This window comes from Anas platyrhynchos, chromosome 1, assembly GCF_047663525.1.
Source record: "Anas platyrhynchos isolate ZD024472 breed Pekin duck chromosome 1, IASCAAS_PekinDuck_T2T, whole genome shotgun sequence".
Lineage (NCBI taxonomy): Eukaryota > Metazoa > Chordata > Aves > Anseriformes > Anatidae > Anas > Anas platyrhynchos.
In genome coordinates, this window is record NC_092587.1 from 143,823,359 (window position 1) to 143,835,428 (window position 12,070).

Here is a 12,070-nt window from a genome sequence, read left to right on the forward strand (position 1 = left end):
TTCTGTATTCATTTTGCTTGGATTCTGGGAGGCAACATGTTCATTTCTTACTGAACGCATGCTGCTGTCCCACTGACCTTCTTTTTTAGCAAAGGCAGATCCAAATTTGTCCTGCACAGAGTTACCAGTGGCTCTGAAACTTGCAGTAGATTCAGTTGATGGGGTGCCATGTGTTTGCCACGTATCTGCATTTGGGCTTTGGCATGATACACAATTCTTTGCAGTTGCTTCATTTGGAACTAAACGTACCTTACGTTGCCATTGATCCTTCTTCAAGGGTGACTGTCCAAACCCAGCAGAAGAAAAGGTTTGCTGAGCTTCCTTTCTGAATGAGAAGTCAGTAAGACTGGCTTTGTTACCAGATGCACTGGTCACTCCATCTTTTGGGAATTGAAATACAGAGTTCAGGGTCCCTGAGGTCGATCCATTAGACTTCTTGATATCCTGACTTGTCATTTCTCTTGCAGTCCCACTACTCTGAGTCATAGATGTGTCAACATTCGATTCTAAGGTTTTTAAAATGTTCTGTGCCTCCTCAAACTTACTTTTGAAAAGCATTGCTCCCTCTGGTGTTTCAAACCAAAGTGCAAGCTGCTCTAGTTTTAGCAACTCGTCTGCATAATCCAAAGCGTGCCATACAAATGACCTATCTGATCCAGCATTTGGAGTTAATCACAGAATGGTTTGGTTTGGAAGGGACCTTATCCATCACCCAGTGTTAAAATGTATGGGGAGCAATAAGAATCACCAAGTAAGTTATTGTACCTTTTTCATAGTTTCAAGTATTGCCTGAACATCTTCATCAGCATCTTTTATTGCAGCGAAAGCTGCTTCACGTCTGTGAAGCGATTTTTCTCGCTCAACTAGAGCACGTTCTCGTCTCTCAAGTTCCAGTGCATATTTCTCCTGTGCTGAACGCTCTCTCTATACCAAGGAAAAAAAATGTTAAAACGGCTTCGAAACACATGAAATTACCGATTTATGGTGAACTAGAGTTCTTTCCTCTGCAGATATGCTTAGGTTTTGTTTTTAATTATAGTGTTACACAATAGCTGACTAATTAAAAGTATCCTAATGGCCATCTACATTCAGCTTCCTCACACGCTAACGCAAACTACTTGGATTTGCGGCAGGACTGCTTGGCCTTCCAAAATGCAGAATTCAACTCTGCATGGCTGTTCAAGTAACAGCATAGACAATTAAAAGTAGGATTTTGTTTCCAGAAGTTTTGGATAATGCTATTACCTGTAAGACAAAAGAGTCCAGTGCCCTAAACACTAGATTGCTATATTGTTTCTTCAATTAGTGGGAAGCACCTCTAGGAAAGTGGTGAGAAAAAAGATATGCACAATTCTTTTGATCTTGGATGGTGCAAAAGACAGTCCCAGCAGGAAATCTAGCAGAAGCACAGAAGCTGTTACAGAATAAAACCAATGCAGGTTTGGGAGCTCTTTAGTTAGTGGCCCAAGCCTGCTGGTGGATAAACTATTGGGAGTCACCAGCAGCAGAAAAGTAAAGGCAGAAGGGATGGTCTTCACAGAAGATCAAGTCAAGAGGGCAAGTGCTCTTGAATGCCCAGAGTGAAGAGCATAGTTTCAGGTGCTGTCAGGAAAAGCAGTGCTTGCAGGTGTTTTCTCTCCATGCCAACACCGCATCACAAGACACAACTCTTGGAATAATAGCACTGTGTTCAAACTCCCTTCAGCCGAGCAAATATCTGATCTAACCACTACCCATGTCATTTACCAAGTCAGTGAACTAATTTAGGAGAAGAGGTGGATGATGACAGTGATATAGTTAGTAATTTCTGAATTCTCTGTCAAGAGTGAGAATCTTTGTAACATTACTGATCATTACAAAATGTCTGAGGCCATTACAGTTCCTACCTGGAGATTCTGATGGGCAACTTGCAGTTCGCTATAACTCTGACTTTTACCCAAATGGGATGGTAAGGTGTTATCTGTGGAGAAAAAGAACACACTTTACATTAAAAATATAGTCTTAAATAAATAAAGACTGCTTATCCAAAACAGTGAAAATGTATTTTAAGCATTTACAGCGACCAGTATAAAGCAAGACATATTGAAATGAAAAAGTAATCTCCTAAAGAATTACGGAGAAATGCTCAAAGTTTTGTTCCATGACTTGTTTGAATCAATCTATGCACGGACTGAAACATGAGGTAGCCAAAGTTTCCTTTTTGTTATGGCTCCAGGAAAGTGATTAACTGCTGACTAGACCCGGACCTAAGCCAATTAGGCCAGTTCATCAATTTAAGCTAACGGAATGGGACTTAAAAAACTACTGGACACGGCATGAGAAATTGCTAGACAAAGAATCACAGAACGGTTTGGTTTGGAAGGGACCGTATCCATCACCCAGTGCCACCCCCCGGCCATGGGCAGGGACACCTCCCACCAGACCAGGTTGCTCAAAGCCCCAATTATCTTATGTCACTTATTCTATGTTAAATCTTTTGCAGAAGCAATAAGAATATGTTTGAATTATTTGCGCTTCCCCAAATGATCGAAGTACTGCTCAGAATAGAACATCCACAACGCTTTCGTGTCACCATAAGCGCCAAAGCAATTCTGCATAATTTGGGAGTGGCACAAATGCCTAGCAGTATCTTTCAATCAAATTGTTGTTCTGGGTGAGGTATGCCAACTCTCTTTTGTACTTGAAAAAGTATTTATTGGTTTTAGTGTTTTCAATAAATTTGTTGACCAAACCCTCTGTATTCTGTAAGTTACTTTATATCATGTAGAATCCTACTGGTATTTCCCTCATTCACAAATAGGTGTGGTGGTTTTACCGTGCTGGGCAGCTAAACCCCACAACTGCTCTCTCACCCCCCCTCCTTTAGATGAGGAGGGGGAGAAGTAAAGCAAAGAACAACTCACGGGTTGAGATAAGGATAATTTAATTAAAGGGAAATAATAATTAAATAAAGATTATTATGAACTAAACAATTTAACTAAGGGGAAATAAAAAGGGAAAGGGGAAAAGGGAGGGGAAAAGGGAAAAATAAAAAGAAGGGAGGAAAACGAACAAATAAAATAAATGAAGGCTATGTGGAAGTGCAGAGGAAAGAAATTACTCTCTGCTTCCCACAAATGAGCCATGATTGACCACGTCCTTGAAGCAAGGCCTCAGCGCACGCAGCCGGTGTTCAAGAGGAGGACCGACGTTTTCCCAAGGAGAGCCCACCCCTCCCCTCTTCTTCCTGTTTCCACCTTTTATTGCTGAGTGTGAGCGAACGGCTGCGTGGTGTTTAGCTGCCAGCCGGGTTAAACCACGACAGTCTTTTTGGCGCCCAACGTGGGGCCCGAAAGGTTGAGATAACGGCAGATCTGACCAGAGTGTGTTAAACTAAAATTGGTGTAAGGATTAGACCTGCTTAATAGTCACTTGTCATGATGCTGATTGCTTTAATCTCAACTCTGCTGCGCCTGTTTTCCAAATTGAGTATTATAGTACATTATTTTCCGTATTTGCTCTCTGTCGTGTTGTTTATCCTCTCCGGGCCCTGGTTTCAGATCATTATGGTACTGAGTGTTATAGCAATGGCTTATGAGACGATAAGATATCTGGTCATGACTCTAACTTGGTATTTATACTCAGTAACATCGTGGACTCTGTACTTTGGAAACAGTATCTTGGGAACTATTAGCAATTATACCTATTGTTTTTCTCCGTTAGAGAGTCAATCTGTGGAGGGGAAAGGGGAAGATATTTTTTCTTACTTGATTACTCTCCCTTTCTCCTTCACCACCCCTGTATCCTCCTGGATCACTTTGCCTTCCTCCGTCACCACCCTCTTATCCCCTGAGCTTGTCACAATAGCTCTCCAAGATATCGAATATTCTTGGGATACTCGGAGCACCATAGTCTTGTTGTTCTGCCTCCTGAATGCACTTCAGATCCTGCTTAAAGTTAAACAACTACTTAGGAAGCTCATCCGGAGATCTGCCCGGAGGCAGTATAGTTGTGGGTGGCAGGGAGTATGGGTGGATATGGGCAGGCATCTAGAGCAGTTGGCACCCCCAGTGTTTTGGAAATTCACCCCTGAACAATGGCAAAATCCTCAAAAACTGGCAGAATGCTTGAAAAAGAGGTGTCATGATTCTGGCAGTTCCAAAGTAACACAAATCATTGTAACGTGCTGGGGCCTGGCTCATGCCTATCGAGCTGCCATTGATACTGCTATCAACTTAGTGACAGACCCTGCGGCCACTCCAAGCCCTGTGACAGATCCAACGGCCACTGTGACCCCTACGGTGGATTCTGCAGCCGCTCCAGCTCCGGTTCCTGCAGCCGCTCCAGTCCCAGCTCCTGCAGTCGCTCCAGTCCCAGTTCCTGCAACTGCTCCAGCTCCAGCTCCTGCAGCCGCTCCAGTCCCAGCTCCTGCTGCTACTCCAGTCCCAGCTCCTGCCGCTACTCCAGTCCCAGCTCCTGCAACTGCTCCAGCTCCTGCAGCCGCTCCAGCTCCTGTGGCTGTGTCAGAGAAACGAGCTGTAGCAGTGCAAGTTGACCCTGCAGAGGGTATTCCAACCTCTGTGGCAGACCCTGTAACAAGGTCAGAGAAACGAGCAGTAGCAGTGCAAGCTGCCCCTGTAGAGAAGGTGAAAAAATGGTATAGAGATTCAGGTCGTTTAGAACGCAGAGAGTCTTCTGCCAATCCAGGCAAGGCTTCTGCCAAATCTAGGTATACAGATGACGAAGATGACGACGACGCTGGGCCATCAAGGATTCAGGAGGAGGAAGATGAGGATGCCGAAAAATCAACAGTAACTACCCGAAGCCTAAACGAGCGCGAGCTACGAGATGTGCGAAAAGATTTTGGTCGCTGTATAGGTGAGCAGCTTGTCACCTGGCTGCTCCGGTGCTGGGACTTTGGAGCCAATTGTGTGGAATTAGACGGCAGGGAAGCCAAGCGGCTGGGATCCCTTGCTCGAGACGCCGGCATTGACAAAGCAATTGCAGATGGAGCACAATCCACCAGCCTCTGGAGGCGTCTCCTCTCAGCTGTGAGGGAAAGGTATCCCTTCAAGGAAGAACTTTTATGTCTACCAGGCAAGTGGACCACTATGGAGAAGGGAATCCAGTACCTGAGGGAATTAGCCGTACGGGAAGTGATTTATGAGGATCCAGACCTCAGACAAACATCCAAAGACCCAGATGAAGTCAAGTGTACACGACCCATGTGGCGGAAGTTTGTACGGAGTGCACCATCATCATATGCCAGCTCATTGGCAATAATGGCCTGGAAAGAGGATGAGGAACCCACAGTGGATGAAGTGGCTAAACAACTCCGGCAGTACGAAGAAAGTCTTTCCTCTTCCTTACAGGCCTGCGTCTCAGCTGTGGAGAAACTTTCTGAAGAAGTCCACCAACTTAAAGAGAATCTATCTTCCCCCCAACCTGAACCAACCAGTGTCCAACGACCAAAAGAGAACACTTGTTAGAAACTTTCTGAAAAGTTTCACCAACTTGAAGAGAGATTATTCTCCTCCGTACCTGTACAAAGCAGTGTCTCAGCTGTCAGGGGTAGGCGTTCACCCACACAAGGAAGACGATATGGTGGGTACTCACCTCGTGCCACCCTGTGGTTTTACTTACGAGACCATGGAGAGGACATGAGAAAATGGGATGGAAAATCTACCGCGACCCTAGAGGCACGGGTACGTGAGTTGCAAAAGAAAACAATCAGGAAAAAGGGATTCTCTGAAAAGTTTGCTGCTCCAACTTCCAGCAGACAGTCCTTCAAACACAGAAACGAAGAAGATTCTGACCAGGATTAGGGGGGCCCTGCCTCCAGCCAGGGGGAGGAAAGGGACAATCGAGTTTATTGGACTGTGTGGATTCGATGGCCTGGCATGTCACGCGCACAGAAGTATAAGGCTTTAGTAGACACCGGTGCACAATGTACTATAATGCCATCGAGCTATAAAGGACCAGAGCCCATCTATATTTGTGGAGTGACAGAGGGATCTCAGCAGTTGACTGTATTGGAGGCTGAAGTGAGTCTGACTGGGAATGAGTGGGAAAAGCACCGCATTGTGACTGGCCCGGATGCTCCATGTATCCTTGGCATAGACTATCTTAGAAGAGGATATTGCAAGGACCCAAAAGGGTTCCGGTGGGCTTTTGGTATAGCTGCCTTAGAGACAGAGGGCATTAAACAATTATCTACCTTGCCTGGTCTCTCAGAGGACCCCTCTGTTGTGGGGTTGCTGAGGGTCGAAGAACAGCAAGTGCCAGTCGCTACCACAACTGTGCACCGGCGGCAATATCGCACTAACCAAGACTCCCTGATTCCCATCCATAAGCTAATTCGTCAATTGGAGAGCCAAGGAGTGATCAGCAAGACCCATTCACCTTTCAATAGTCCCATATGGCCAGTGCGAAAGTCTATTGGCGAGTGGAGGCTAACAGTGGACTATCGAGGCCTGAACGAAGTCACGCCACCACTGAGTGCTGCAGTGCCGGACATGCTGGAACTTCAGTACGAACTTGAGTCGAAGGCAGCCAAGTGGTACGCCACAATTGATATCGCTAATGCATTTTTCTCCATCCCTCTAGCAGCAGAGTGCAGGCCACAATTTGCCTTCACTTGGAGGGGAGTCCAATATACTTGGAATCGGCTGCCCCAGGGGTGGAAACACAGCCCTACCATTTGCCATGGACTGATCCAGTCTGCGCTAGAGCAGGGGGAAGCTCCTGAACACCTGCAGTACATCGATGACATTATTGTGTGGGGTGACACAGCAGAGGAAGTTTTCGAGAAAGGGAAGAAAATAGTCCAAATCCTTCTCAAAGCCGGTTTTGCCATAAAACAAAATAAAGTCAAAGGACCTGCACGAGAGATCCAGTTTTTAGGAATAAAATGGCAAGATGGACGTCGTCAAATCCCAATGGATGTGATCAACAAAATAACAGCTATGTCTCCACCAACTAACAAAAAAGAAACACAGACTTTCCTAGGTGTTGTGGGGTTTTGGAGAATGCACATCCCAAATTACAGTCTGATTGTAAACCCGCTCTACCAAGTAACCCGTAAGAAGAATGAGTTTGAATGGGGCCCTGAACAGCGACAAGCCTTTGAACAAATCAAGCAGGAAATAGTCCATGCAGTAGCCCTCAGGCCAGTTCGAACAGGACCAGATGTAAAGAATGTGCTCTACACTGCAGCCGGGGAGAATGGCCCCACCTCGAGCCTCTGGCAGAAAGAACCTGGGGAAACTCGAGGTCGGCCTCTGGGGTTTTGGAGTCGGGGATACAGAGGATCTGAGGCCCGCTATACTCCAACTGAAAAGGAGATATTGGCAGCATATGAAGGAGTTCGATCTGCTTCGGAGGTGGTCGGTACTGAAGCGCAGCTCCTCCTAGCACCCCGATTGCCAGTACTAGGCTGGATGTTCAAGGGAAGGGTCCCCTCTACGCATCATGCAACTGATGCTACATGGAGCAAGTGGGTTGCACTGATTACTCAGCGGGCTCGAATAGGAAACCCCAGTCGCCCAGGAATATTGGAAGTGATCATGGACTGGCCAGAAGGCAAATACTTTGGGATATCATCAGAGGAGGAGGTGGGTCGTGCTGAAGAAGCCCCACTGTACAACCAGTTGCCAGAGAATGAAAAGAAATATGCCCTGTTCACTGATGGGTCCCGTCGTTTTGTGGGGAAGCATCGGAGATGGAAGGCTGCTGTATGGAGTCCTACGCGACGAGTTGCAGAAGCTGCTGAGGGAGAAGGTGAATCGAGTCAGTTTGCAGAAGTGAAAGCCATTCAGCTGGCTTTAGACATTGCTGAACGAGAAAAATGGCCAGTTCTCTATCTCTACACCGATTCATGGATGGTAGCAAATGCCCTGTGGGGATGGTTACAGCAATGGAAGCAAAACATCTGGCAGCGTAGGGGCAAACCCATCTGGGCTGCTGCATTGTGGCAAGATATTGCTGCTCGGGTAGAGAACCTGGCTGTGAAAGTACGCCACGTAGATGCTCATGTGCCCAAGAATCGGGCTACTGAAGAACATCAAAACAACCAGCAGGTGGATCAGGCTGCTAAGATTGAAGTAGCTCAGGTGGACCTGGATTGGCAGCATAAAGGTGAATTATTTATAGCCCGATGGGCCCATGACACCTCAGGCCATCAAGGTAGAGATGCAACATACAGATGGGCTCGTGATCGAGGGGTGGACCTGACCATGGACGCTATAGCACAGGTTATTCATGACTGTGAAACATGTGCTGCAATCAAGCAAGCCAAACGGTCAAAGCCTCTTTGGTATGGAGGACGATGGCTGAAATATAAATATGGAGAGGCCTGGCAGATTGATTACATCACACTCCCTCAAACTCGCAATGGCAAGCGCCACGTACTTACAATGGTGGAAGCAACCACCGGATGGCTGGAAACATATCCTGTGCCTCATGCCACCGCCCGGAATACCATCCTGGGCCTTGAAAAGCAAGTCCTATGGCGACATGACACCCCAGAAAGAATAGAGTCAGACAATGGGACTCACTTCCGAAACAACCTTATAGACACTTGGGCCAAAGAGCATGGTATTGAATGGGTGTATCACATCCCCTATCATGCACCAGCCTCCGGGAAAGTTGAACGATACAATGGCCTGTTAAAGACTACCTTGAAAGCAATGGGCGCTGGGACGTTCAAAAACTGGGATACGCATTTGGCAAAGGCCACCTGGTTAGTCAATACTAGGGGATCTACCAACCGAGCTGGACCTGCCCAATCAAACCTGTTACGTACTGTAGCTGGGGATAAAGTTCCTGTAGTGCATGTAAAAAATATGCTGGGTAAAACAGTCTGGGCTACTCCTGCCTCAGGAAAAGGCAAACCTATTCGTGGAATTGTTTTCGCTCAGGGACCTGGATACACTTGGTGGGTGATGCAAAAGAACGGAGAGGTCCGGTGTGTACCTCAAGGAGATTTAATACTGGGTGAGAATAGCCCATAAACTGAATTGTACCATGTTAATTAATATATTATACTGTATGTTATCACTACCATGATTACTATAGGTGACTAATTAGAATGTATGGGAAAGAGTGTAACCTGAGCATGACATAAATGGTATGGAATAAGGGGTGGATAGATGTCCTGGTTTCAGTTAGAACAGAATTAATTTTCTTCCTAGTAGCTGGTGGAATGCTGTGTTTTGGCTTAGGATGAGAAGAGTGCTGATAACACCCCGATGCTTTAATTGTTGCAGAGCAGTGCTTATACTAAGCCAAGGACATCTCAGCCTTTTGCTCTGTCCTGCCAACGGGCAGGCTGGGGGTGCAGTAAGAGCTGGGAGGGGACAGACCCAGGACAGGTGACCCAAACTAGCCAAAGGGGTATTCCATACCATCTGACGTCATGCTAAACAATATATAGGGGTGGCTAGCCGGGGGAAGGGGGCCGGACTGCTCGGGGTTAGGCTGGGCATCGGTCAGCGGGTGGTGAGCAATTGCATTGTGCATCACTTGTTTGTACATATTATTATTATTTCCCTATTATCACCATTGTATTATTATTATTATTATTGTTATTATTTTTTTTTGTTATTATTATTTTCCTGTCTTATTAAACTGTCTCTATCTCAACTCACGGGCTTCACTTTCCATTTCTCTCCCCCGTCCCAGAGAGGGAGGGGGGAGGGTGAGCGAATGGCTGCGTGGTGTTTAGCTGCTGGCCGGGTTAAACCACGACAGACGTGATATGGAATATCCCTTTGATTGGTTTAGGTCAGCTGCCCTAGTGATGTTTTTCTCCTCACTTTTTGCCCGCCCCCTAGGAGGGTTAGAGAAAGGCCCAATGCTGTGCCACTGCTGCTCAGCAGTAGACACGACACTGGTGTGATAACACTGCTGTTCCAGCTACGAGTACAGAGTACGGCACTGTATGGGCTGCTGCCGGGAAAGTTAACATTCCAGCCAGACCCAGTACAACCTCCACCCCTTATTCCATAACATTTGTGTCACACTCAGATCCCCATATTTTAGCATACAAGCATTCTCATCATTATTCCTGGTCCTTTAACAGGACAGGATTAATAGGCAGGTGTATCTTTTCATTCCATAGGTCTTTCCTGGAAAATGTTCATAAGAACTGTTGATGATTAGGTCTTCATCTGCCAAAGTGGCCACTCAAGGCAGGTGGAGTTGGATGTCTGGACGCCAGCACCAGCTTAGCTCAAGTCCTTGTTGCACTGCCCGGCTCCTTGCGAAGTTGACCTGTCGTTGATCCTACAGCATCTTCCTACAACATATAACTTATATTACAGATTAGTTTTCTCTCAATGTCAAATCTCCTTGAGGCACACACTTGATATCCCCGTTCTTTTGCATGACCCACCAGGTATACCCTGGTCCTTGGGTGAAGACAATCCCACGAGTGGGTTTGCCTTTTCCCGAGGCAGGAGCAACCCACACTGCCTTCCCCATCCACCTTCCTACATGCACTACGGGAACTTTAGCTCCTTTCACAGTGTGTAGGGGTTTTGTTTCGGCAGGACCAGCACGGCTGTCAGACCCCCTATTGTTAACTAGCCAAGTGGCTTCTGGTAGATTTGTGTCCCCTTGTTTCCACGTCCCAGCACCCAATGCTCGTAACACAGTCTTTAACAGTCCATTGTACCTCTCAACCTTCCCAGAGGCTTGTGGGTGATAAGGGATGTGGTACACCCACTCAATACCATGCCTCTTTGCCCAGGAGGTAACAAGATTGTTTCGGAAGTGACTCCCATTGTCAGACTCAATTCTCTCTGGTGTACCATGACGCCACAATACTTGTCTTTCCAGGCCCAAGATAGTGTTTCGGGCCGTGGCATGGTTTACAGGGTATGTTTCCAGCCACCCAGTAGTTGCTTCTACCATGGTGAGTATGTACCGTTTGTCTTGGCGGGTTTTGGGGAGTGGTCCGATATAGTCAATTTGCCAGGCCTCACCGTATTGAAACCCTAGCCATCTCCCCCTGTTCCAGGGAGATTTTACCTTCGTGGCTTTCTTGACTGCAGCACAGGTCTCACGCTCATGGGTAACCTGTGTGATGGCCTCAATGGTCAAGTCCACCCCTCGATCATGAGCCCATCTCTAAGTGGCATCCCTCCCCAGATGTCCTGATGTTTCATGGGCCCATCGAGCTACAAACAGCTCACCCTTACGTTCCCAGTCTAGGTCCACCTGAGCCACTTCAATTTTCGAAGCTCGATCCACTTCTTCGTTGTTCTGATGTTCTTCAGTAGCGCGACTCTTGGGCATGTGGGCATCTACATGACGTACTTTAACATCCAGCTTTTCTACCCGGGCAGCAATATCTTGCCACAGGGTAGCAGCCCACATAGGTTTACCTCTGCGCTGCCAGTTGCTCTCTTTCCATTGCTGCAGCCACCCCCACAGAGCATTTGCCACCATCCATGACTCAGTATAAAGATACAATGCTGGCCATTTTTCTCTTTCGGCGATCTCTAGGGCTAGTTGTATGGCTTTTACTTCTGCATACTGACTCGACCCACCTTCCCCTTCCATGGCCTCCGCAACTCGTCGTATGGGATTCCACACAGCAGCTTTCCATTTCCGATGGCTCCCTACCACACGGCAGGATCCGTCAGTAAACAACACACACTGCTTTCTGTCTTCTGGCAACTCATTGTATGCTGGTTCCTCTTCAGCATGGGTTACCTCTTCTGTTTGCACTCCGAAATCGCTGCCTTCCGGCCAGTCCATAATCTCTTCCAGGATTCCTGGGCGATTGGGTTTTCCCATTCGAGCCCGCGGTGTAATTAACGCTGTCCACTTACTCCATGTAGCATCAGTTGCATGGTGTGTAGTGGGAATTTTCTCTTTGAACATCCAATGGAACACAGGTAGCCGCGGTGCCAAGAGGAGCTGTACCCACAACTTCTGAAGCAGCTCGAACACCCTCATATGCTGTGAGTATTTCTTTTTCAGTTGGGGTGTAATTGGCTTCTGATCCTCGATAGCCCCAACTCCAGAAGCCCAGAGGTCGACCATTTTCCTAATAGGAAAATGAAAAAATGTAATATGCTAAATT